General features: G+C 45.8%; 1 protein-coding gene across 4 annotated transcripts in view; it reads right to left on the minus strand.

The window, feature by feature from the left end:
- Positions 1-21,882, minus strand: part of FAT3 (FAT atypical cadherin 3) — a 1,063,130-nt gene extending 1,041,248 nt beyond the window's left edge. For all 4 annotated transcript variants that reach the window (XM_082246652.1, XM_082246650.1, XM_082246651.1 and 1 more), the window contains exon 1: positions 21,746-21,882. The gene's annotated coding sequence lies outside the window, so the exon portion shown is untranslated. The remainder of the gene's footprint in view (positions 1-21,745) is intronic.
- Positions 21,883-27,137: the final 5,255 nt, after the last annotated feature.

Consider the following 27,137-nt stretch of genomic DNA (forward strand, 5'->3'; position numbering starts at 1 on the left):
ATGATGGGGCACTATTCCTCCCACTAATACCAATGATGGGGCACTATTCCTTCCACTTATACCAATGATGGGGCAATATTCCTCCCACTGACACCAATGATGGGGCACTATTCCTCCCACTAATACCAATGATGGGGCAATATTCCTCCCACTAATACCAATGATGGGGCACTATTCCTCCCACTAATACCAATGATGGGGCACTATTCCTTCCACTTATACCAATGATGGGGCACTATTCCTCCCACTTACACCAATGATGGGGCACTATTCCTCCCACTAATACCAATGATGGGGCACTATTCCTCCCACTAATACCAATGATGGGGCACTATTCCTTCCACTTATACCAATGATGGGGCACTATTCCTCCCACTTACACCAATGATGGGGCACTATTCCTCCCACTAATACCAATGATGGGGCACTATTCCTCCCACTAATACCAATGATGGGGCACTATTCCTCCCACTAATACCAATGATGGGGCAATATTCCTCCCACTAATACCAATGATGGGGCACTATTCCTTCCACTTATACCAATGATGGGGCAATATTCCTCCCACTGACACCAATGATGGGGCACTATTCCTCCCACTAATACCAATGATGGGGCACTATTCCTTCCACTTATACCAATGATGGGGCAATATTCCTCCCACTGACACCAATGATGGGGCACTATTCCTTCCACTTATACCAATGATGGGGCAATACTCCTCTCACTGACACCAATGATGGGGCACTATTCCTTCCACTTATACCAATGATGGGGCACTATTGATCTTTTATTGAAAAGAATCAAGCAACAAATTTTATACAAAAGTAAAAAACAGAACTATAGTACAACATTCCAACAGAAAACAAAGGAATACACATCCATGTGCAGAATATATACAATATATACATAATCCACTTCCAACATTCTTAGAAAACTATTTACATAAAGCAGCAGAGAGGGCCTAAGAGGCACAACCCATCACCTATGTATGCAGCCATTTATCAAAAACTAAGCATTAAGAAAAAAACTAGGGTGATAAGAGACAGAAAGCCACACCCGGGAAAGAGACTCCTGGCAGTCAGGGAGGCTTGAAACCCCTCCACGCCTTCAGCCAAGCCCTCTGACCCCACTTGTCTCTCTCAAGCGCCCGAATCTTCCCCACCTCATGCAGAATGTCACACACCACCACCTGAACAGGAAGGATTTTACGCCGAAGGGTGACCTGACACCGTGCGTTCCATGTGTAATAACGGACTACTAAACTAACTAAAAAAAGTGTATCCAAACAAAAGCCCCCACCAGTATTGAATGCTCCGTACACCCACTCAGCATAACCCAGCCTGGAGAGGAAAGGAACACCGAGGGCCCGCCCCACCTGTTTGTATACCTCTATGTTAAAAGGGCAACGAAGCAGAAAATGGTCCATAGTCTCCTCCTCACCTGCACATTCCTCCCGAGGACAACCACGATCCATCCCACTGCGGAATTTCAAATTGCCCCGAACATAGAGCCTCCCGTGGAAGCACAACCAGGCCAGATCCCGGAATTTAAGGGGAACTCTAGCCAAATTAATCAGTCTTAACCCTTCCCTCAAAATTGGGCCTGGGCAATCCCTTAAGGCCAGTGGGTCATGAAAGACTTCGCTCAAGACTCGGCTCATAAGGACTTTCCTCGGAGCGGATCTGAGATCTTTAGCCGACAGTCGCCACTGCCGCAGCAACTTCAGACACGGAGCGACATAGGCTGGAAGCTGACCACGATGACCCCTGAGATTCTTCACTTGGCCACCTTCTTCCCAAAGTCGCAGAAAGGGCCTAAACCAAGATCTAAACATGCCTGCCCATCCAGGAGGTTCCACTGCAAGCATACTACCAATGTTAAACTTGAGAAATAGCAGTGAAAAGAAAAGAACGGGGTTAACCATACCTAAGCCACCCTCCCTCCTGGATAGATAGGTGACATTCCTCTTGATGGGGTTCAGTCTGTTCCCCCACAGCATCTGGAAGAACACACTATAGATCCTAGCATAGAGAGACACTGGCAAGATGCAGACAGGGCTGACATACAAGAAGATCGGTATCAGGTAAGTCTTAATCAGATCAACCCTTTCCCTCAGAGATAACTTCCATCTCTTCCAGCTGACCACCTTAGTATTGGCAACTTCCAGCCTGCCTTCCCAGTTTTTGAGGCCATAATCGCCAGGTCCAAATTCAATGCCTAATATCTTAATGTTTTCCTGGGGCACTGGAAAGGTGTCCGGGAGATCAAACCCCTCACCTTCCTTTCCCATCCAAAAAACTTCACTCTTTTCCTGATTGATCTTGGAGCCTGATGCTTCAGAGTACCGTGATGTCAGAGAGACCACCTCCTCCGCTTCATCTGTCCCAGTAACAATCACTGACACATCATCCGCATAGGCAACAACCCTCAAAGGCGGCTCATCTGGGATTCCCACTGGTACCCCACACAACATGCTGCTCTCTAGCCTCCTGATGAAGGGGTCGATTGCAAACACATAGAGCAGGGGACTCAGGGGACAACCCTGGCGCACCCCAGAGCCAACCTCAAAGGACTGTCCAACCCAACCATTAACAAGAGGGAAGCTTTCTGCCCCCTTATACAAGACTTTTAACCAATCGACAAAACCACCCGGCAGACCGTACTTACTAAAGAGCAACCACAGGTACTCATGGTTGACACGATCGAAAGCCTTTGCCTGATCCAATGCCAGTAAATACTTTCCCCAGCCTGCAGCCCTGCACTGCTCCAAGGCCTCCCGGACAGCTAAAACCGCTGTGAAGGTGCTCCTACCCTGGATCGAACAGTGCTGATGGCGAGAAAGCAAAGACTCTGCTACTGCCGATAGGCGCCAGAAAAGTATCTTCGCCAGCACCTTTCTATCGACATTGAGAAGGCTGATGGGGCGCCAATTCTCAATCATCGAAGGATCTTTACCCTTTGAAAGAAGAATCACAGCTGAGTGTCTCATGGAAGGGGGAAGCACCCCCTCAGCAAGACAACTGTTAAAAATCTCTACCAAATGTGGGGCCAGAATAGACTTAAAGGCTTTGTAAAACTCAGCCGTCAGACCATCCGGTCCAGGTGACTTCTTGATGGCAAGCTGTTCAATTGCCCTCGTCACCTCTTCAACTGTGATCTCTTCTGTCAAATTCATCAAAGGGACATCTCCACCATTTAGACCTGGAATAGAGTCCAAAAAGCTTTCCATCTTGTCCCGGTCAAGCTCTTTCCTCCCAAGAAGTTCAGCATAAAAAGACCTCACGACCTCCAGGATCCCTGACCTGGACTTTGTCAAGGAACCTGTACTATCCTTAAGGCCAACGACCATCTTAACAGCTACACCCTGTTTGCAGTTCTGGTAAGGGTCAGGCGAGTGGTATTTCCCATAGTCCCGCTCCAGAACCAAAGAGGTATGCCGGTCATATTGACACTTCCTGAGGAGGATTTTCACTTCAGAGATTGCCCCAGGATCTCCTCCTCTCGAGACTAGAATATCCAGCTTCCTCCGCAAACGTTGGTAGGTCATGTATCTATTAAACTGTTTTTTATTGGCTAGGCCCCTGAAGAATCCAGCAATCCTCTTTTTGGTCAGCTCCCACCACTCAGCCTTGCTGCTACAAAAGTCCAGGATGGTCACCTGTGCCTGAAAGAATTCCTCAAAGGATTGTCTAACATGTTCTTCCTCAAGGAGAGTCGAATTTAATCTCCAGATGCCTTTGCCCCTCTGAGGGAAATCTGAAGCATTCAAGACCACAGATAGCATACAGTGATCAGAGAACTCCACCGCCTGCACCACTGGGGGTGAGAAAGCAGAGGCCTCCTTAAAAAAAAACCTATCTATCCTACTCTGACTATTACCTCGATGAAATGTGAACCCTGTGTCATCCGGGAGGTGCTTAATGTGCACATCCACAAGACCAGCATCCCTAACCATACTATTTAAAAAAACGCTATCATATCCCAGCCGGTCATTGAAGTCCTTCCTGTCCTTGGGCCTAGTCACAGTATTAAAGTCACCTCCAAAAACCACTTGCCGGGATGTAAAAAGAAATGGCTTGATCCTTGTAAAAAGGCATTTCCTGTCCCACTTTGTGTGCGGCCCATAAATATTAATTAGGCGCAGGTCCTGCCCTCCCACAAGGACGTCTAAGACCATACATCTCCCAATCTCCACCTCAATAACCCGCCGGACAGTTACCATGCCGGTTTTAAACAACACCGCCACCCCGCCGTAAGGCTCGGCCGCAAGAGACCAGTAAGATGGACCATACCTCCACTCTCTCTTGGCCATATGAATATCTGCCAAGGAGGTGAGCCTAGTCTCCTGCAAAAATAAAATTTCAGCATCTAATTGGCTGAACAAAAATAAGGCCATAGAACGAGCTCTTACTGACTTAATACTGGCGACATTTATTGTCACCACTTTTAAAGGAGGGGGAACCGCCATTTGGGTTATTGGGTGGATTGCTTCTTAGCTCCCCTCTGCTGCTCATCACCAGAAGCCTCTCTCTTTCTTGAAGCCTCCTCCAACTCCATTTCAATTTCTGAATTCTGCTCAGAAGAATCCCCAGATGAGGAGATATCCCAAGCAGAAGCCCTAGAACGGTTGGGGACAGTCACTGAGGCACCCTGTCCCTGTTCCGTCCTCACCGTCTGTCTCTTCCGCCTCACAACCTTCCTTCTCTCCTCCAGATACTGCAGGTCAGATTCAGAGATGCTTTCATCTCTTGTTTTCTTCTTCTTCTTTGAAGTCTTCACAGAAGACTTCTTTACAGAGGAAGCCGCAGCAGCACCCTTTTTGGTACCCTCTACCACTCCTGGTGGGTGGGGGGCTTCTTTAAGGTCACACTTAGGAAGGGAAGACTGATCGGGAATAACTGACTCAGGGGGCACAGACTTGGAAGGTTCTGACACAAGAGGAGCCGGTACAGTAGGCTGGGGGGACACAGGGACAGACACAGAAGGAAAACTTACAGATACAGGAGGGGTGGGCACAGGGACTAGGGAGGGATCCTGCACAAGACCAGGGGAGTCAGTCACCGCAAAGGAGGGTGGTACAACAGGGGCCTCATCCTCCATCCTGTCCAGCCTTAACAGATCATTTATCACCTCTCTATCCATATTATGCCAGGCTTCAGGACATCGGCTGTAGGCGTGACCAAGGCGCAGGCACAGGTTGCACCTTATCGCCTGGGTGCAGTCCCTGGCCACATGACCCTGTCCCCGACACACTGAACAGATCAGTGCTGAACAAGAGGAGCTAAAATGCCCCTTTTCTCCACAGCGGTGACACAGTTTTGGCTGACCGGGATAAAAAATAGTCATCCTATCCCTCCCTATAAAGGCAGAGGAGGGCAGGTGACGGACAACATTCCCATCCCTAGCCAACCTGACCGTTACCGACCAACCCCCGGTCCAGATGCCACGCTCATCATGAATTTTATCCGGCCTGGTCAAAACATCCCCATAATTTCTCAACCAGACCTCTAAGTCCCGAGCAGGAACACTCTCATTTGTAAGGACAATAGTAATTTTCTTTACTGTTGACCTTTGGGAAACTGCCACTGGCACCAGACCTTCCCATTCGGGTCTTGACCTGCACCGAGCCATATATCGTTCCCAGAACAAGTCAAGACCCTCTGGTCTGGTGAAACTAACTGTGTATTCCCGGCTTCCAGCCACATGTATCAAGGCATATAGGTCATTAGCCCCAAAACCCATATCCAAGATCAGGTCCACCACCATACGCCTTGCTAGAGGGACTGCACCACCTTCCCATTTAAGGAGGACTACGTTCCGCCTTGGACCCCCAGCAGAAGCCATAGATCCAATACCAGATCCAATGGTGCTCATAGTGGCAGCCTGCGAGGGAAAACCCTGATTAGAAGCAGAGCTCCTCCTTGATTGTAACCCTGGCTTGGTGATATTGCCAGGAGCACAGCTTACCACCTGTGCAAATGTAGGCTTATTAGGGCCAAGACCCCACACTGATGTCACATTATCAGGTACACTACTATTATTATTTTTACCAGCTTGGCCTAAACAAGCAGCATTATCAGTTGCACATATAATGGTGGGATCCACCATGCCTGCAATGTTATTAGGTATAACTGTTTCTGATGCAGTACCAGATGCTTCCTGCTGCTGCGCTGTAGAGTCCTGTTCAACAGTGACTGAAATAGTTTTAAGCTCAGCAGAAGGGGGGTTAATCGGCTCTTCTGGGTTTTGTGGTTCTTCAGCAGAAATGTCATTTTTTAAACACAACTTTTCCTGTTTAGAGACATCAGCAGCAGGCACAACATTGCTGAGCATAGGGGAATCACCCGGAGTGTCATTAGGAAACCCATCATTAGGCAAGGTGCTAAAAGGCACAAAAACTGTTTTATCTGTAAGCTGGGGCTTTATATCCTTTACTTTATCAGGCACACTCTCAGGTAAGTCCTCCACATCACCAAACACCAGCTGATCTTCCTGCATTGGAGACTCCATTACCTGTATAACTTTCAACATGCCTCCTGAGCCCTGAGATGGCAATGGGCTGCTTACCTCACCTTGAGGGGGAAGGGGGTCAGAACCGGGGGTATCCTCCTCCACCTCCATCTTTGCAAACCTCCGTTCATTGCAAAACTTCTCCCTGAAGGGACCATCCCTGCCTTCCATCATGGCCACGATAGTTTCTTGATGATCCACACGGACTTTCGCTAATTGGACCTCTGAATCCATGGATCCACGGTTCTTGCTGAACAAGCCTTCACGCTGCTTTCTCAGGCGCTTTAAATCCGCTCTAAGCTTGTAGAGCTTGTCTCTCTCCTTATTGAGGACTTTGATCCCGGCCACCACTCGCTCCCGAATGGATCCAGCATCTTCATCCTCACCAGGTGCAGAGAGATCACCAACCACGGGCTGCACAGGAGCAGGGGTGCCATCCATCCGCCCAGGGGATGTCTGAGAGCCTCCAGCAGGAGAGGCCCTGCTGGCCTCCATGGCTTCCCCAGAAGGGGGCCAGGAGAGCTGGGAGGGATTTCACCTCACTCCCCTCTTACACAGATCACCTGGAGCAGCAACAGACACACAGCCAGAGAACCTTCCAGCAGCCACACCCGAAGCTGAATGATGGGAGTCTACTCCTCCCACTGACAGCAATGATGGGGCACTATTCCTCCCACTGACACCAATGATGGGGCACTATTCCTCCCACTGACACCAATGATGGGGCACTATTCCTCCCACTAATACCAATGATGGGGCAATATTCCTCCCACTAATACCAATGATGGGGCATTATTCCTCCCACTGATACCAATGATGGGGCACTATTCCTCCCACTAATACCAATGATGGGGCACTATTCCTTCCACTTATACCAACGATGGGACAATATTCCTCCCACTAATACCAATGATGGGGCACTATTCCTCCCACTATTACCAATGATGGGGCACTATTCCTTCCACTTATACCAATGATGGGGCAATATTCCTCCCACTGACACCAATGATGGGGCACTATTCCTCCCACTAATACCAATGATGGGGCAATATTCCTCCCACTAATACCAATGATGGGGCACTATTCCTCCCACTAATACCAATGATGGGGCACTATTCCTTCCACTTATACCAATGATGGGGCACTATTCCTCCCACTGACACCAATGATGGGGCACTATTGCTCCCACTAATACCAATGATGGGGCACTATTCCTCCCACTAATACCAATGATGGGGCAATATTCCTCCCACTAATACCAATGATGGGGCACTATTCCTTCCACTTATACCAATGATGGGGCAATATTCCTCCCACTGACACCAATGATGGGGCACTATTCCTCCCACTAATACCAATGATGGGGCAATATTCCTCCCACTAATACCAATGATGGGGCACTATTCCTCCCACTAATACCAATGATGGGGCACTATTCCTTCCACTTATACCAATGATGGGGCACTATTCCTCCCACTGACACCAATGATGGGGCACTATTCCTCCCACTAATACCAATGATGGGGCACTATTCCTCCCACTAATACCAATGATGGGGCAATATTCCTCCCACTAATACCAATGATGGGGCACTATTCCTCCCACTAATACCAATGATGGGGCACTATTCCTTCCACTTATACCAATGATGGGGCAATATTCCTCCCACTGACACCAATGATGGGGCACTATTCCTCCCACTAATACCAATGATGGGGCACTATTCCTTCCACTTATACCAATGATGGGGCAATATTCCTCCCACTGACACCAATGATGGGGCACTATTCCTTCCACTTATACCAATGATGGGGCACTATTCCTCCCACTAATACCAATGATGGGGCACTATTCCTTCCACTTATACCAATGATGGGGCACTATTCCTCCCACTGACACCAATGATGAGGAACAATTCCTCTCACTGACACCAATGATGGACCGCTAGTCCTTTCACTGACACCAACAGTGGGGCAGTATTCCTCCCCAAATACCAAAGATGGGACATTGTTTACTTCCAATGGTGCTGGGACATTTTCTTCTCCCGCTGGCTATAGTCCGATCCCCCTAAAGTCTGAAGAGCAGGTTAACCAACCCTTTTTTTTATAAAGTTTGGGCATAAGAGAGCTGCATCTGCTTTGTCTAATGTTTTCATTTTTATTTTTATTATAAATAGTGCAAAGTGTTTCACTTTATTCAAATAATATGCTGCTGCTGCCATTTCCCAGCCCGCTGGAAGTTTTTTTTTTTTTTGCACAATTCCTTTTCTAAAGCTGGACATCCATTATACAATTTTTCTATTCAATGTCCTTTATATTTACCTTCAACCATTGTTACGTTGTTGTTAAGTTGGAATGGAAAACATCGTTTAGTTCTCGTTCACACAGGCAGTAAAAATGGAGCGGTTTGGCTGCCTTTTTATTGCCCACCAAATCCCTAAGAAGACAGCAGGAGGGGAACATGCCACGGTCACAGCAATTTTAACCCAATTCAATCCAAGTTTGCTAGGCGGCACCACCTGTCAAACTGGTTCATTGACATCTATGGAACCAGACCTCAACCACAAGGCAATCGCTTGGCTCGCAGTTTCAGCATGGTAGTGCAATGCCAGATCCCCTGTGAAGCCTGTTAGCTTTGAGCAGGGCCCCCATCAGGAGGGGACAGACCATACACATGTAGGGGGCCCGGGACTGTCCCAAGGGGCCTGGGCTTCCCGAGGGGCTCAGTCCCCAAACCAACAAGTTGTTGCTGCTGTTTGCTAGCAAGTAAAATTTGTTGGTATGTCACAGGCCCCCAAACCAACAAGTTGTTAACTTATTGTAGAGTAACAGCCAGGGCTTTTATTCTGGCAGAACATGCTGGAACGGCATTCTGGCACCTCTGCCAGAGACAGGGAGGGGGAAGCACTCCCTGTATATTATTGGTATTGCTGTACTACAGAGTGAGCAGCTACAGCTCACTTAGTTCCGGCTGCAGCCTGAAAGAGAGGAAGGAGGAGTGATATCCACTGCCCTCTGCCTCTCCCTGTAGACTGGATGCTGGTTTGGGCACCAGTTGCAGCTCGGCCATGTGGAAGAGCTGCGCTGCATGTAGCCTGACTGACTGATCACTGTGGACTGGAGACAAGTTGTTAGACATCACATTTTTGGTAACTTGTCTGACAATGTTGCTGGATGTGGGCCTGTGCTCTTTGTTGGATTGGGCTGTCTCTTTGCTGGATGTAAGGGGGCTGTCCCTTTGCTAGATGTAGCTGTCTCTTTGCTGAGCTGGGAAGTCTCTTTGCTGAATATATGAGGATGTCTCTGCTGGATTAGGACGTCTCTTTGCTAGATTGGGATGTCTCTTTGCTGAATATATGGGGATATCTCTGGCGTATTCAGTGGGACTGCCAGTAGGCCGGGGGGGGGGGGGGCAGGCCTAAAACTGTGTAAGGGGCCCAAAGATTTCTGATGGCTTCCCTGGCTTTGAGCGCCGCTCCAAATGCCCACTGTTCACCTCCAGTGACCCGCTATAAAGTGTCTGTGGTGCTCATCCAAGCCCATCATATTCTGTGGAATAGAAGGACACCACACTTCTAGCAGTCCATTTTTAGATTCAGATGAAAAATGGCCTCAGCCTAGGCTCCTCCCAGGCCATCTGCCTGGTGCATTTTTCCTTACCCATGGGGCTTGGTCACAGAGGTCCACAGAGGAGGCTGGGCTGAGGCCATTTCTCATTTGAATTTATGCATGGCCAGCTAAGAGCACCCGCCCTTATATTCCACAATCCAAGATCCCGTTTGGCAAAAATTTGACCAAAAAGTACAAAAATTTGGGCCAAAAGTACAAATGATGGCTGCCCTGTCTTTGAGCGCCGCTCCAAGTGCCCATTGTTCGCCTCCAGTGACCCGCTATATGATGTCTGTGGTGTTTGTCAAAGCCCATCATATACTGTGGAATAGGACACCACACTCCTAGTAGCCCATTTATAGATTCAGATGAAAGACGGCCTCGGGCCTAGGCTCCTCCCAGGCCATTCATTTGAATTTATGCATGGGTAGCTAAGAGCACCCGCCCTTATATTCCACAATCCAAGATCCCTGTTTGTCAAAAAGTTTACCAAAAAGTACAAAAATGTGGGCCAAAAGTACAAAAGATTCAGCAAGCAGAGCTTTTCAGAAATGGAATTCATGATGCGACACTCTGATGTGAGGATTTATAACGGTAAGTATTTATCATTCGGTTATTTTGAGCCTACGTTGCAGCGCACATAAAACGCAATGGTGTGACTGAGCCCTTAGAAACATGGAGGAAGATGGCTCTGTAGTGGCAGAAATGATTATTATTATTATTATTATATAGGATTTATATAGCGCCGACAGTTTACGCAGCGCTTTACAACTTAAGGGTAGACAGCACAAATACAATACACTATAATACAGTAGGAATCAGAGGGCCCTACTTGTTACAGCTTACAATCTAAGAGGGAGGGTCAAGAGGTTCATAAGTTAATAACTGTGGGGGATGGGTGATGGAGAAAATAAAAGTACAGTTGTTTGGTGGTTGCCAGATAGGCTTCTCAGAAGCGATGTGTTTTCAGGGATCGTCTGAAAGTGGACAAAGGGGATAGTCGGACAGATTGGGGTAGAGCATTCCAGAGGATGGGAGAGGCTCGGGAGAAGTCCTGGAGGCAGGCATGGGAAGAGGTGACGAGGGAGATAGAGAGCAGGAGGTCCTGGGAGGAACGAAGAGAACGAGTTGGTCGGTATTTTGAGACCAGGTTAACGATGTAGCTGGGGGCCAAGTTATGGATGACTTTGTAAGTTCTGGTTAGTAACTTAAATTAAGTTCGTAGGTTGAGTGGCAGCCAATGGAGGGAATGGAAAAGAGGAGTAGCAGACACAGAGTGGTTTGTAAGGTGGATGAGCCTGGCAGCAGCGTTCATGGTGAACTGAAGGGGGGATAGCCTGTTTAAAGGTAAGCCAATGAGAAGGGGGTTGCAGTAATCGAGACAAGAGATGACCAGGGAGTGGATTAGAAGCTTTGTGGTCTCGTTGGTTAGGAAGGGACGTATCTTGGAGATGTTGCGGAGGTTGAGGCGGCAAGCTTTGGACAATGACTGGATGTGAGGCCAACAGGATAGTTCAGAGTCCAGGATTACACCTAGGACCTTGATGATGTGATCATGCTTATCTCCATGACATGATTACATGTAGAGGCCCCGGGCTAGACACGTGTTTCAACAGGAGTCACATTAACCCTTCCTGTAAGGAGCACCAGACACCTCTAGGGCAGCAGTCACCTCCCTGGGGTTCTTGTAAGTTGGCATCAAACTCAGAAGACAAACTTAAAAAGCTAAGCTTTCAGATGCTTTCAGGGAAACACACATTACTTTTGAGAGGTGTTTTCCAATGCGTTTCCAATGACTTGTATCGAGGCATAAAAAAAATGTAGGCTTGGTTACATAATTGTGAATTGGATGCGCTTTTAACCGCATCCAATTTGCATAACGTGAATCGGACCGGCTTTCAATGAAGCCGGTTCACACATGTTGCTCGCGATGAGGTTTTAAAAAGGGTCCTGTGTGATTTTGGGTCCGGTTCAGGTGCGATTTCAGGTAAACATTTGTACCTGAATTGGTGAACAGAACCGCACAGGACTGCCGCACTGAAACCGTGGCCACAGATGTGTGAACCCAACCTCAGAACGCAACAGAAGACAGCAGTGGACAGGGGCGGCCGCAGGAAAAAATGATCCCAACCCCCCCCCCCAGTTCAGCAGGCAGGACCACCACCGAACATAACCCATGCAAGCATTTATGACAACTGCACGCTTTTATGGAGCAGAGGTGATGCATTTATGGGGTTCAAAACAAACACAGAGGAGGCAACATATCGCCACCTGTCAAACGCCTCTGAGAAGCGATCTGACTGCAGATTGTTATTCAGAGGCATTGCAATCTACCTTATGGCTGAACCTAGCCAACACAGTGTACAAATGTGAACTTTTACCTCTTCAGCTGATCCGCCGCAGTTATAACCTTGTGTACCACTTTCCCCACCCTATTAGATTGTAAGCTCTTATGAGAAGGGTCCTCTTAACCCTATTGTATTGTAACTGTATTGTCTCCCTTTAGATTGTAAAGCGCTGTGCAAACTGTTGACATGATATAAATCCCGTATCATATTAATAATAATAATGATCTGTGTTGTGGTGCAACGCCTTCAGAAAAGTGTAGCATGCAGCAGCATTGGCACATTGCGGCCCATTCAAAATGCACGTAAAAAACATGATCTGAACCGCAAGGCCCTGGTGTGAGATTGGGCCCTGAGTTCTGCTTCTGATGCAAGTCAAGGGTCACGTTCCAGATCCAAAAAGGCTTCAAAAATGGAAACATTCACAAGAAACCAATGACATCATAGAGCAGCCTTTTTCAACCAGCGTGTCCACACCCCCGGGGTGCCTTGAGGCTTCTTCAGGAGTTCCTTGAGGCTTCCTCAGGGGTGCCTTGAGGCTTCTTCAGGGGGGCCTTGGCAAAATGCCCAAAAATTAATCAAAAACTGTATGCAAGCCAGCATGTGGATAAAGCCTGCATTTTAGTTACACAAAGCCACAGGTTTTCGTTGAGCACCATTACAACCTTCTAGACACTGGCATCCTAACAACCAATGACGTCATCTGTTAATAAGGAGGATGTGTGTTGCCTTCACAGCATCATTGTTTGACTCTCCTGTGCCAATCTCCCTCAGGACTGGTGTGATATTAGCTGACTGATGGAGAGAAATTGAGGGAGAAGAGAAACATTGGAATACTAGTCAGTACCAGCGTGCAAAAGTATATTGGCTTTGAAAGAAAAAATCACCTCTAACGTTGGGTGTCCTACATGTGTGGATATTGCTGTATTATGCAAAACTATTAGAATCGTTTTTTACATTTTAGAATGGGGTGCCTCGAAACTGTTCATATTTTTAAAGGGTGCCTTGACTAAAAAAAGGTTGGGAAACCCTGTCATAGAGTATGACCATGGTTTAACAAAACCTTGGCAACAATTTACTAAAATAATCTTTTTGGGGTTTATCCCCCTTCATCATACATTGCAGTACCATGCAGGAGCAGCACAAGTTCGTTTCTTGCACAGGTCCCAGAACAGAAGTTTATTTTTGTCCACGCGTTTCATGCATTGCACAACACAGACTACAGTTCAGGATGCTCAATACCCAATCATTCTGCAAGTAAAACCTTGCTAGAAATCACCCAAACTCTGCAGTGCCTGGTTACCCATCAGTAATCCTATCCATCCACATGGAGTTTGTAAGTAACCATGCATTTGTGTACGATTCCCCCGGGTACTTTGTTTTCCCCTCACAAGCCAAAAACATGCTGGCAGACAAATGGGCAACCAAGCTGGCCATATTGTGTTATTAACGGAGCCGGCATCGTTCTGCTGCTGACATTGGACTGCAAACTGTTTTGGGACAGGGACAGACGTGAATGGTCTTAGGTACTCTACAAAGCTGGCTATGTTCAGTTATTAAAAAAATATATATTATTATTTAAAAAAAATTATATATATATATATATATATATTTGATATTATTTAAAAAAAAAAAAAATATATATATATATATATATATATATATATATATATATATATATATATATATATCTATATCATTTTTTTTATTATTACTTTAATACTACTAAAATAATATTATTATTACTAGTATTAATAAAAATAAAAATAATAATAAAATAAATACATAAGTAAATACTTCTAAGCACCTGCGCATCTATATATATATATATACATATATATATATACATACTGTATATATACATTTTTTTTTATTAACAATATTTATAGTGTGTGTGTGTGTATATATAATTTGTTTATTATTTTAATACTAAAATAATATTATTATTAATAATAGTAATAATAATAATAATAAATACATAAGTAAATACATCTAATCACCTGCACATCTATCTATCTATCTATATATATATATATATATATATATATATATATATATATATATATATATATAATTAAAAAAATATATATATATGTGTGTGTGTGTGTATGTATATATATATATATATATATATATATATATATATATATATATATATATATATATATATATATATATATATATATATATATATATATACACAGTGGGTACGGAAAGTATTCAGACCCCCTTAAATTTTTCACTCTTTGTTATATTGCAGCCATTTGCTAAAATCATTTAAGTTCATTCTTCTTCCTCATGAATGTACACATAGCACCCCATACTGACAGAAAAACACAGAATTGTTGACATTGTTGCAGATTTATTAAAAAAGAAAAACTGAAATATCACATGGTCCTAAGTATTCAGACCCTTTGCTCAGTATTTAGTAGAAGCCCCCTTTTGATCTAATACAGCCAGGAGTCTTTTTGGGAAAGATGCAACAAGTCTTTCACACCTGGATTTGGGGATCCTCTGCCATTCCTCCTTGCAGATCCTCTCCAGTTCTGTCAGGTTGGATGGTAAACGTTGGTGGACAGCCATTTTTAGGTCTCTCCAGAGATGCTCAATTGGGTTTAAGTCAGGGCTCTGGCTGGGCCATTCAAGAACAGTCACGGAGTTGTTGTGAAGCCACTCCTTCGTTATTTTAGCTGTGTGCTTAGGGTCATTGTCTTGTTGGAAGGTAAACCTTCGGCCCAGTCTGAGGTCCAGAGCACTCTGGAGAAGGTTTTTGTCCAGGATATCCCTGTACTTGGCCGCATTCATCTTTCCCTCGATTGCAACCAGTCGTCCTGTCCCTGCAGCTGAAAAACACCCCCACAGCATGATGCTGCCACCACCATGCTTCACTGTTGGGACTGTATTGGACAGGTGATGAGCAGTGCCTGGTTTTCTCCACACATACCGCTTAGAATTAAGGCCAAAAAGTTCTATTTTGGTCTCATCAGACCAGAGAATCTTATTTCTCACCATCTTGGAGTCCTTCAGGTGTTTTTTAGCAAACTCAATGCGGGTTTTCATGTGTCTTACACTGAGGAGAGGCTTCTGTCGGGCCACTCTGCCATAAAGCCCCGACTGGTGGAGGGCTGCAGTGATGGTTGACTTTCTACAACTTTCTCCCATCTCCTGACTGCATCTCTGGAGCTCAGCCACAGTGATCTTTGGGTTCTTCTTTACCTCTCTCACCAAGGCTCTTCTCCCCCGATAGCTCAGTTTGGCAGGACGGCCAGCTCTAGGAAGGGTTCTGGTCAGGGGCGTAACTACAGGGGTTGCAGGGGTTGCAATCGCTACCGGGCCCCATGCTCCAGGGGGCCCAGTAGCAAACCAGTGGGTGAACTTCCAGGATCGCAAAGGTCACACTTGCGACCGGGCCCTGGCATTGCACCACTGTGGGGAGGCCCCAAGATTGCAGGAAGGGGGCCCACTGCAGAACATGTGAAAGGATCCTGCTGCAGGACCGTAATAAAAGGCCATGCAATGAGTGTAAAGAGCCCCAGGATTAGTGGGAAGAGCCCTGGGCTTGAAGGGAAGGGCCCTGGCCAGGGGTCTGGGGGGCCCTTCAAGGTTTCTTGCATCAGGGCCCTGAAGGTTCTAGTTACGCCTCTGGTTCTGGTCGTCCCAAACGTCTTCCATTTGAGGATTATGGAGGCCACTGTGCTCTTAGGAACCTTAAGTGCAGCAGAAATCTTTTTGTAACCTTGGCCTGATCTGTGCCTTGCCACAATTCTGTCTCTGAGCTCTTCAGGCAGTTCCCTTGACCTCATGATTCTCATTTGCTCTGACATGCATTGTGATCTGGAAGGTCTTATATAGACAGGTGTGTGGCTTTCCTAATCAAGTCCAATCAGTATAATCAAACACAGCTGGACTCAAATGAAGGTGTAGAACCATCTCAAGGATGATCAGAAGAAATGGAAAGCACCTGAGTTAAATATATGAGTGTCACAGCAAAGGGTCTGAATACTTAGGACCATGTGATATTTCAGTTTTTCTTTTTTAATAAATCTGCAACAATGTCAACAATTCTGTGTTTTTCTGTCAGTATGGGGTGCTATGTGTACATTCATGAGGAAGAAGAATGAACTTAAATGATTTTAGCAAATGGCTGCAATATAACAAAGAGTGAAAAATTTAAGGGGGTCTGAATACTTTCCGTACCCACTGTATATATCTACACAGGTAATTATGATATTAATAATAGTGCTTTATTTAAAAAAGTTTGTCTATATATCTGTCTAAATATTGTATATTATTATTGATAAAAGTATTATCATTATTAATATATAAAAAGTTCCAAAAACGTTATAAAATTCTGATGCTGGGGATGGACTATGGACTGTGGTGGAATTTGTAGTGTGCATACAGCAGTGTACATGACTACAACTAACAAGAACAGCTTGTTCCAAACAAAAGGAGGGGAGAGGGAAGGAAAAGGTTCAGGAGCTCACAGAGGATGTTACAATAAAGCAGAAAATCACAGTAAGGTAGAATTTGTGAGAAATAGATTTCCGGGCCATTAGGTAATGGATGTGTATGGATTATTTTTGGAGTATAAAGATATTGTTTGGTGTCACTTTAGGTTTACATAGAGGAGTGTTAGTGTTAGGTTAGTGTTAGGGTTACAGAGAGTTTTAGTGTTGAAACTAAAGGAAGAGTTAGTGTGAGGGGTGGTGGGGATGGGAAATGTGAGGGGTGGTAGGGAGAGTTAGTGTTATTAGCAGGATTCGTGTTGGGATTGAAGTAGGGGTTGGTGGAGATGGTAAATGTGAGGGTTGCAGGGAGGATAAGTGTGAGGGTTACAGAAGGTTTGGTGTTGGGATTGAAGAAAATGGTAATGTTAGGGATACCAGAAGGGTCAGTGTTGGGACTGAAGTAAGGGGTAGTGTAGGGGGTTATGGGAAAGGTTAGTGTTAGGGACTGGGTTACAGAGAGTTTTAGTGTTGCAACTAAAGGAAGGGTTAGTGTGAGGGTTTGGGGAGGGTTAGTGTTAAGGTTACAGGAAGGGTTAGCACTGGGGTACAGAGAGGTTAGTGTGGAGGTTATATGGAGATGGTTAGCAAGGGGGTTACAGGAAAGATTAGTGTTAGGGTTATAGGGAAGGTTAGTGTTAGAGTTACAGGGAAGATTAGTGTAAGGATTACAGGAAAGATTAGGTTATAGAGGGGTTACAGAAACGTTTAGTGTTAGGGTTACTGGGCAGGTTGGTGTGGAGGTTATCAAGAGGGTTGGAGATATAGAGAAGGTCAGTTTTATTACAGGGAAGGTTATATTGTGAGGGTTAGTGTTACAGAGAGGATTAGTGTTACGGTTACAGGGAAGGTTAACATTAGGATTACAGGGAAAGTTAGTGTTAGGGTTACAGAGAAGATTAGTGTTAGGGTTTAGGGAAGGTTAGTGTTAGGATTACAGGCACGATTAGTGTTAAGGTTACAGGGGAGGTTAGTATTAGTATTACAGGGAAGGTTAGTGTTAGAGGAAAGGTTAGTGTTAGAGGAAAGGTTAGTGTTAGTGTTACAGGGAAGGTTAGTGTTAGTGTTACAGGGAAGGTTAGTGTTAGGGTTACAGGGAAGGTCAGTGTTAGAGTTACAGGGAAGGTCAGTGTTAGAGTTACAGGGAAGGTCAGTGTTAGGGTTACAGGAAAGGTTAGTGTTAGGGTTACAGGTACGATTAGTGTTAGGTTACAGGAAAGGTTAGTGTTAGGTTACAGGAAAGGTTAGTGTTAGGGTTACAGGGAAGGTTAACGTTAGGATTACAGGGAAGATTAGTGTTAGGGTTACAGGGACGGTTAGTGTTAGGGTTACAGGGAAAGTTAGTGTTAGGGGTACAGGGAAGATTACAGGGAAGATTGGTGTTAGGATTACAGGGAAGATTGGTGTTAGGGTTACAGGGAAAGTTAGTGTTAGGGTTACAGGGAAGATTACAGGTAAGATTGGTGTTAGGATTACAAGGAAGATTGGTGTTAGGGTTACAGGGAAAGTTAGTGTTAGGGTTACAGGGAAGGTTAGTGTTAGGGTTACAGGGGAAGTTAGTGTTAGGGTTACAGGGAAAGTTAGTGTTAGGGTTACAGGGAAAGTTAGTGTTAGGGGTACAGGGAAGATTGGTGTTAGGATTACAGGGAAGATTGGTGTTAGGGTTACAGGGAAAGTTAGTGTTAGGGTTACAGGGAAGATTACAGGGAAGATTGGTGTTAGGATTACAAGGAAGATTGGTGTTAGGGTTACAGGGAAGATTAGTATTAGGATTACAGGGAAGGTTAGTGCTAGGGTTTAGGGAAGGTTAGTATTAGGATTACAGGGAAGGTTAGTGTTAGGATTACAGGTAAGATTAGTGTTAGGATTACAGGTAAGATTAGTGTTAGGATTACAGGGAAGGTTATGGAGAGGGTTAATGTTAGGGTTACTGGGAAGATTGGTGTTGAGGTTATGGAGAGGGTTGGGGTTATAGAGAAGATTAGTTAGGGTTACAGAGTGGGGGTTTCAGGAAGGGTTACAAGGTGGGTTACAGTAAGGGGGGGCTCAGGGTATGTCACTTTGCTCCACAAACTACCAGTGCTGATCCCCCAGCACCAAACCCTAATATATGATTGGTAACACAAAGTGCTGTACCCTAGAATAACCAATCCCTCCCTCCCTCCCATCCACCCACTGATCTGCCTCTGATAATCCCTACCCCCATCTCCTGTACTGCAGTTTGCTCTATTCTCCTAAATTCCTCCGAATCATTTTCACTCAATGGCGTCATCATGAAAGTGCGATCCCTTTAAATAAATGAAAAAAAGAAAAAAAAGAGCTCCTCGGTCTGGTAAAAAAAGGGCTCCATCCTACGCCGCCAACAGGTCCACTTTAAACCTTCCGGCATCCGTTGGGCCAAAAGTAAGCAAGCGCATGACACAATACCCTGCATGGCGTTGTCACCAGCGGGGCGAGATTCCAAAGTCAATTCAAATCCCCCTGAATTCTATTCATCTGTCACCGTTACACGGACGGCGCGGTGAATGGAATGAAGTCCCGGCGCAGCGCTCACGCCGCCAGCTCTTTGGAAAAAAATATAAAAATCTATAGAGAAGATACATTAACTCCTAAAGTGCTGGGCTGAGGATGACATGCGGAAAGCTAATGATATACGATGAATCCGGGGAGGACGCTTCGGGGGATGTGCGAGCGATGAAGATTCCGAGGAAAATCCTCGCCTTTGGTGCTTCTTGTCTATAGATGAGGAGTGGAGGGGGGTGGGGGGGATTAGGATTGTCCCCTTGTCCCTGAGTACACCTAATGAAGTCAGCGCTCTGCATGCAAATCAGCCTGGCGGACGCATGGGGGGAAAGTGGAAAGAGTTCAGTAAATCTCCGCCGTCCCTCGCAATGTCCTTTATGGGCGAGCAATCCCTCACCCACCAGACCGAGGAAAAACTTCTCCCTATGGCCGAGGTCTAGCCAGAGGGGACTTTGCAATGAGAACGCATTTTCTACCCGGACAGCCGGCGACGCTTGGGGCAGCAAAATAGATGTGCGGCATCCCTGCAACAAAACCTCATTACCCCAGCCGGCGTTGTTATGTGATTTAACCCCTTCACCACCAAGCTGCCAGAACAAAACGCTGAACCGATTTTTATTTTATTTTTTCTTTACCTCTCCCCGCCGGCTCATCTGTCATAGCTCGCTAAACGCACAAACACATATAGCGCCTTGTGGGTATATACATTATGCATGGCTGTGTGCAGCCTGACGTTACAATACATTGTGCTGCATGCTATTAAATCACACGGGGGGATTGCACGCCGCTCGCCATTCCAGCAGATCCATTCCAGCGTTGTATGTAGGAGTAAAAAACGCACACCAATATATGTACATCTTTACATACATTCCTAAATGTGAACGATCAGTGCTGAGGATGTGGTAACCCATAGCAACCAAAGCTCTAGCATCTAGTGCTGAGGATGGGGTAACCCATAGCAACCAAAGCTCTAGCATCTAGTGCTGAGGATGTGGTAACCCGTAGCAACCAAAGCTCTAGTACCCAGTGCTGAGGATGCGGTAACCCGTAGCTACCGAAGCCCTAGCACCCAGTGCTGAGGATGCGGTAACCCATAGCAACCAAAGCCCAACCAAATGTAAACGATGAGTGCTGAGCGTGCGGTAAACCATAGCAACCAAAGCCCCAGTACCTAGTGCTGAGGATGCGGTAACCCATAGCAACCTAAACTCTAACACCCCGTGTCGAGGATGTGATAACCCATAGCAACCAAAGCCCTAGTACCCAGTGCTGAGGATGCGGTAACCCATAGTTACTAGAGCCCTAGCACCCAGTGCTGAGGATGTGGTAACCCATAGTTACTAAAGCCCTAGCACCCAGTGCTGAGGATGCGGTAACCCATAGCAACCAAAACTCTAGCACCCCGTGTTGAGGATGTGATAACCCATAGCAACCAAAGCCCTAATACCCAGTGCTGAGAATTCAGTAACGCATAGCTACAAAAGCCCTAATACCCAGTGCTGAGGATGTGGTAACCCGTAGTTACCAAAGCCCTAGCACCCAGTGCTGAGGATGTGGTAACCCGTAGCAACCAAAGCCCTAGTACATTCACAAATGTAAACAATGAGTGCTGAGGATATGGTAACCTGTAGCAACCAAAGCCCCAGTACCCAGTGCTGAGGATGCGGTAACCCGTAGCAACCAAAGCCCTAATACCCAGTGCTGAGAATGCAGTAACCCATAGCTACCAAAGCTCTAATACCCAGTGCTGAGGATGTGGTAAGCCATAGCAACCAAAGCCCTAGTACATTCACAAATGTAAACAATATGTGCTGAGGATGCGGTAACCCGTAGCAACCAAAGCCCCAGTACCCAGTGCCGAGGATGTGGTAACCCAAAGCCCCAGTAACTAGTGCTGAGGAGGCAGTAACCCATAGAAACCAAAGTCCCAGTACCCAGTGCTGAGGATGCGGTAAACCATAGCAACCAAAGCCCTAGCACCCACAGCCATAGCAACCTGAGACCAGCTTGCATCCTAGAGGCAGAAGCTTACCAGTTGCCACGGGTTACAGCCTAGCAACCTGCCAGCATCATAGCCAGGTAATCCGCTGCAGCAGATCAGCAGGGGATCAGTGTTGTCTTTGCAGGTCAGAGGCTGCCCTCAGCTCACGCAGGCTCAAAGTTTTTTCAGAGCAAGGTGGCACAAAGTTCTCCAAGGGCAGACAAGCTATCAGCTGCACACAATGCCACAAAGGACCCCCCTCCTTACCTGTGCAAGGCTCCCGGCGTGCAGTCAGCTGCTGGATCCTAACGGATAGATATCCATGTGGCGGAAAAAGGGAAAAGGCTGCTGCTGCCTTCCCTGCACACACAGCCAGCCCTGTGCTGCCTATAGACTGGGAGCTGGGAATGTCTATGTATTGCTATTCCCAGCCCTCTAATCACAGCGCAGCCTACTGGGGAGATGAGCCTGCCTGCCGCCTGCATGCCTGCCTTCTCTCTTCTCCTACTGCTCACATCCCAGCCATAGGGCCACACTGGCCCCTGGCTTATAGGACACAAAATATAGAACAAAAAACAATAGAAATGGATATCCTGCAATAGTTGTCATGGTGAATACAGCGACCATTATATAAGGCTGCCCCGGGCATTGTCGCCAACGGTTTCGCCACATTTCAATAAAAGTCAAAATTTAGTTCTTACTTTTTTTTTTGGGAAGAGATTTATATTACGCTAAGCTCACAATATGGCGCTGCGACAATGCGTTTGTGCGATTTGCTGCCAACAAGCGAAGGAGCGCGCGTACGTCTCCAACGCATTCCTGTGCATCACACATAGGGCAACTCTAGAAACACGCAGTCCATGGCGTTCTGCATGTACATTATTTATATGTTTCAGTGTGTTTTGTAGGCATTTTTACTGCGTTCCAGTGCGTTTTTTCCCCTCTTGTTTTTTTTTTCCAGTTTCCTGTAGTGTTTTTTTTATTTTGCTGTAATGTGTTTTGCTGCATTTTAGATGTGTTTAGATGCATTCCGGTGCGTTTTGATGCATTTTTAAAGTGTCCCAGAATGTTTTTTGCCCCCATTTCTGTTTCAAAGTTTTCTAGGGTGTTTTTTTTTTTGCTGTTATGTTTTCAGTGTGTTTTTGATGCATTCCGGTGCGTTTTTTATGCATTTTAGTGCGTTCCAGTGCATTATTTGCCCTCTTGATTTTTTCATGGGTGTTTTTTTTTTTTTGGTGTAATGTTTCCAGTGTGTTTTTAATGCTTTTAGATGCATTCTGGTGCATTTCTTATGCATTTTAGTGCATTTTTTGCCCTCTTGTTTTTTTCCCTTTTTTTCTGTAATGTCTCCAGTGTGTTTTTGATGCGTTTACATGCATTCTGGTGCATTTTTTATGCATTTTAGTGCATTTTTTGCCCTCTTGTTTTTTTTCCTGGGTTTTTTCTTTTGCTGTAATTTGTCCTGTCGCACTTTTTATGCATTTAGATGTGTTCCGGGGATTTTTTATGCATTTTTAATATGTTTTAGTGTGTTTTTTGCCCTCTTTTTTTTTTTCTTCAAAACATTCCAAATTTTTTTTTTTGGGGGGGGGGGGGGGTTGCTATAATGTGTTTTCGGTGTGTTTTATATGTGTTTAGATGCATTCCGGTGCGTTTTGATGCATTTAATTTTGTTCCAGTGCGCTTTTTGCCCCCTTTTCCCCCCAAAGTTTCCAGGGTGTTTTTCTTTTTCTTGCTGTAAGTCTTTCCGTTGCATTTTTGATTTTTTAAATGTATTTTTAATGTATTTTCTGGTGTGTTTTAGATGCATTTTGGTGCTTTTTGATGAATTTTAGTTTGTTCCAGGGCATTTTTTTTTGTCCTCTTGTTTATTTTCCTGGGTGTTTTTTTTTTTTTTTTTTTTTTCCTGTAATTCGTTCTGTTGTGTTTTTGATTTTAATGGATTTTTATAACCAGTTCACTTAGTCCGGGTGTCCTTTTGATGCTTTGGGTGTCCTTTTGATGCTTTTCTGCATGCGTTTTTTTGGCGCGTTTTTGATTCATTTCCGGTGCGTTTTTGATGCTTTCCCCTCTCTTTTTCTTTTCTTAAATGGGAATGTGTGCGCTCTAATACATTTTTGGTGCATTTGGGTGCATTTTTGGTGCATTTCTCTGCCTTTTTAAAGTGTTTTACTGCATTCCAGTACAGTTCAGTGCAGAAAGATTGCAGCATATTCTACTTTTTTTTCTGGAACTGGAATGCACTGGAACTGACCTCACTGGTGTGAAGTATGCCATTGGAATTGTTTTTGACAGGTACCCTTCCCCACTTCCGGGATAAGGCGCCGCGGCGCTGTCCCTCGGAGGTCCGGCCCCCTCCTCCCTCCCCCGCTGCCGAGCAATAGGAATGCACAGCGCGCTTTGCGCATGTGAAGTAGGGACCCGCCTGTGAAGCCGCAAAGCTTCACTGCCGGTTTCCCTCACCAGCAATGGCGGCGGCAGCACCAGACAACCAATGGAAACATCGGCTGCGCTGCCGACATCGCTGGAGTCCAGGACAGGTAAGTGTCCTAATATTAAAAGTCAGCAGCTACAGTATGTGTACAGTATGTGTAGCTGCTGACTTTTAATTTTTGGAGGGGGTGGAGGGGAAGGCGGACCTCTGCTTTGGGTGTGAGCCTAGGGGGTGTTTTCTAACTGTGAGGAGGAGGGACTTGTGAAATCAACACAGAGACTTGTGATCCTATATAGGAGGATTATAGACGCTCTGTGTTCATTCCAGAGAGAACAACGGTCTGCTATATTTACAACAGCAGACCGTCGTTCTCTCTCCACGGGGAGTGATCGCGGCCAGTGGCTCAGTGGATCGACTTTCCCGCTGTCTAATAGGGGAGCAAGTGCGCCCCCAGGGGCGCTCACGCGAACCGACGTATAGGTACGTCGCTTTGCGCAGCTGAACCAGCATGTCGCAGTATATCGGCGGCGGGCAGTCGGCATGTGGTTAATAGCACTGATCCGCACCTGCTATAGAGCAGAGTGTTTCTCTGTAAAGCGTGCGATTATGCGCGCGTTTCTGACATGCGCGTGCAGCACTGCCCCCTTGGGAGCTGCTGAGAATGGATTCCCCTGGGTTACCCATAGCAACAGTCTGTGAAATCTTAGTACTTTAACCACTAGCCGACTGATCACTGTAATCCTACTGCGGCAGTGCGGCTAGCCTGGGTCCAGCGACGTAGATCTACGTCGCTGAAGTATATGTGATTCCGGCGGAGGCTCGCTCCCGCTGTGTTTAGACACAGTGGGAGTCGGGCTGGGGGAGGAGAAGCGGTGATTGCCGCCTCCCTTCCCCGATCGTTGTGGAAATGGTGAGAAGACCCACCTGCTTATGTAAACAAAGCAGGCGGATCTTTTCAGTGACAGACAGGGAGAGATCACAGGATTCATAACCCCTTGATCACCGACAGTGTTAACCCCTTCCCTGCCAGTGTCATTATTACAGTAACAGTGCATTTTTTTAGCACTGATTACTGTAGTAATGTCACTGGTCCCCCCAAAAGTGTCAAAAATGTCAGTAAGGGGTTCGATCTGTCCGCCGCAATGTCACAGTCCCACAAAAAAAAAAAAAAAAAAAATCGCAGATCGCCGCCATTACTAGTTAAAAAAAAAAACAATAAAAATGACATAAAACTTTCCCGTAGCTTGTAAACACAATAAACTTTTGCGCAAACCAATCAAAATACGCTTATTGCAATTTTTTTTTTTTTTACCAAAAATATGTAGCAGAAAATAAATTGGCCTAAAATGTTAAAAACTTTAGATTTTTACATTGTTTTTTTTTTTTTTTTTTTTTGGGGGGGGGGGGGGGGGGGAGGGAATGTCATATAGCAGAATGTGAAAAATGTTTTTTTTTTTTTTTTTTTTAATTGTTGCTTTTTTATGTTTATAGCGCAAAAGATAAAAATCGCACAGGTGATCAAATACCACCAAAAGAAAGCTCTATTTGTGGGGAAAAAAAATACATAAATTTAATTTGGGTACAGCATCGCACGACCGCGCAATAGTCCATTAAAGTAACGCAGTGCCGAATCCCAAAATAGGGCCTGGTCAGGAAGGGGGTAAAATCTTCCGGTCTAAAAGTGGTTAACATTCGGCTCAGTCAATGAACAGGGGATTTGTTTTTTTGTGTTTTATTTTGAACTGGGATGGGGGAAGGGATGAGTGGGATACTCCAACGTAGTAACTATGCACAAAGCTTGAGGACGTCTATCTGCGGTGTGTGCGGCAAGGCCGCTGCTTCACTTTTGCCACTGAGGTGAAGATTTACTTTAGGTTTCTCTTCAGGGTCTAACTTGGCACCCCGTTTCTTACTCGCTGTGTGTGCTAGCTCCTGTCCACTGACCTCCCTGGAGTGGTCCCCTTCCTGGGCAGACCCCTGGCAAGCTCCCTGGTACTCACGGACACGGTTTTTCCTCAGGTCGCTCTGCCACTTGCTCCCAGTCGGTATGCTGGACTTCCTGGCTCAGCACCCCAATTCTGGTCCACTAGGCCAACCGCCTGTGACCACTTTCCACACTGACAGGAGGAGAGACAGACGTCACCCTCCTCCTGGGACTTGGCTTCCCGCCCAAAGACGCCCTGTCACATGTGTCCCTGGCTTTTATGACCAATCCCAGGATGCACTGCGGTTGTGCCCTCCCACTGGGACAGCCACAAAAGCCTGTGTGTCACTGGCTGGGTTTCCTCCACTGTCCAACAGGCTCACCTATTGGATACAGTGGGGACACTCCCTCAGACCAAGTGAATCACACCTGGACACATGCAACAGGCAAGACTAGAAAGCCTGCTCCCTGATAAGCAGAAGAGCAAACCAATGCCTTTACCTAGCACCTGATTAGGAGGGTGCTACACACAGATGTAAACCTAGCCTGAAGGCTGATGGACATGCATTGCAGGGCTGCCGAACTTGCATGGCTAGAATAGGGGCAGGTCCATTTTTAGGGTAAATCGGCTCATTTAACTAAATGCATGTGACACGCGGTAGCGCGCATAGAAAAGGTGGAACTGCACGTGTGCTAGGTTGCACCATATCCATGAGAAATGTGCGCAATGAAGTTCCTGAGCCTTTTGTAAAATCCCACCACACCGAACCGCATGGTGCTGGTTTGGTGCAATGCGAAAATGTGCATTTTCCATTATATGGGGGTGCCATTAAGGATTAGTGGCGCCCTCCATGCATCAGCTAAACAGCAAATGTTCCTGACACGCATAGATGTGAACCAAGCCCTAGGGCTCATTTGGGGAGGGGGACTAAAAACAACCCCCCCCCCTACACACACACCTTAACCACTTCTGGACTGGAAGGATTTGCCCCCTTAATGGCCAGGCCCTATTTTGCGATTCTGCACTGCGGTCGGACAATTGTGCGGTCGTGTGATGCTGTACCCAAATGAAATTGACGTCCTTTTTTTCCCACAAATAGAGCTTTCTTTTGGTGATGCGATTTTAAATTTTTGCGCTATAAACAAAAAAAGAGCAACAATTTTGAAAAAAAAAACCACAATATTTTTCACATTCTGCTATATAAAATCCCCCCCCCCCCCCAAAAAAAAATGTAAAAATCTAAATTTTTTAACATTTTAGGCCAATTTGTTTTCTGCTACATATTTTTGGTAAAAAAAAA

This window comes from Pelophylax lessonae (genome assembly GCF_965119305.1).
Source record: "Pelophylax lessonae genome assembly, chromosome: 2".
Classification (NCBI taxonomy): Eukaryota; Metazoa; Chordata; class Amphibia; order Anura; family Ranidae; genus Pelophylax; species Pelophylax lessonae.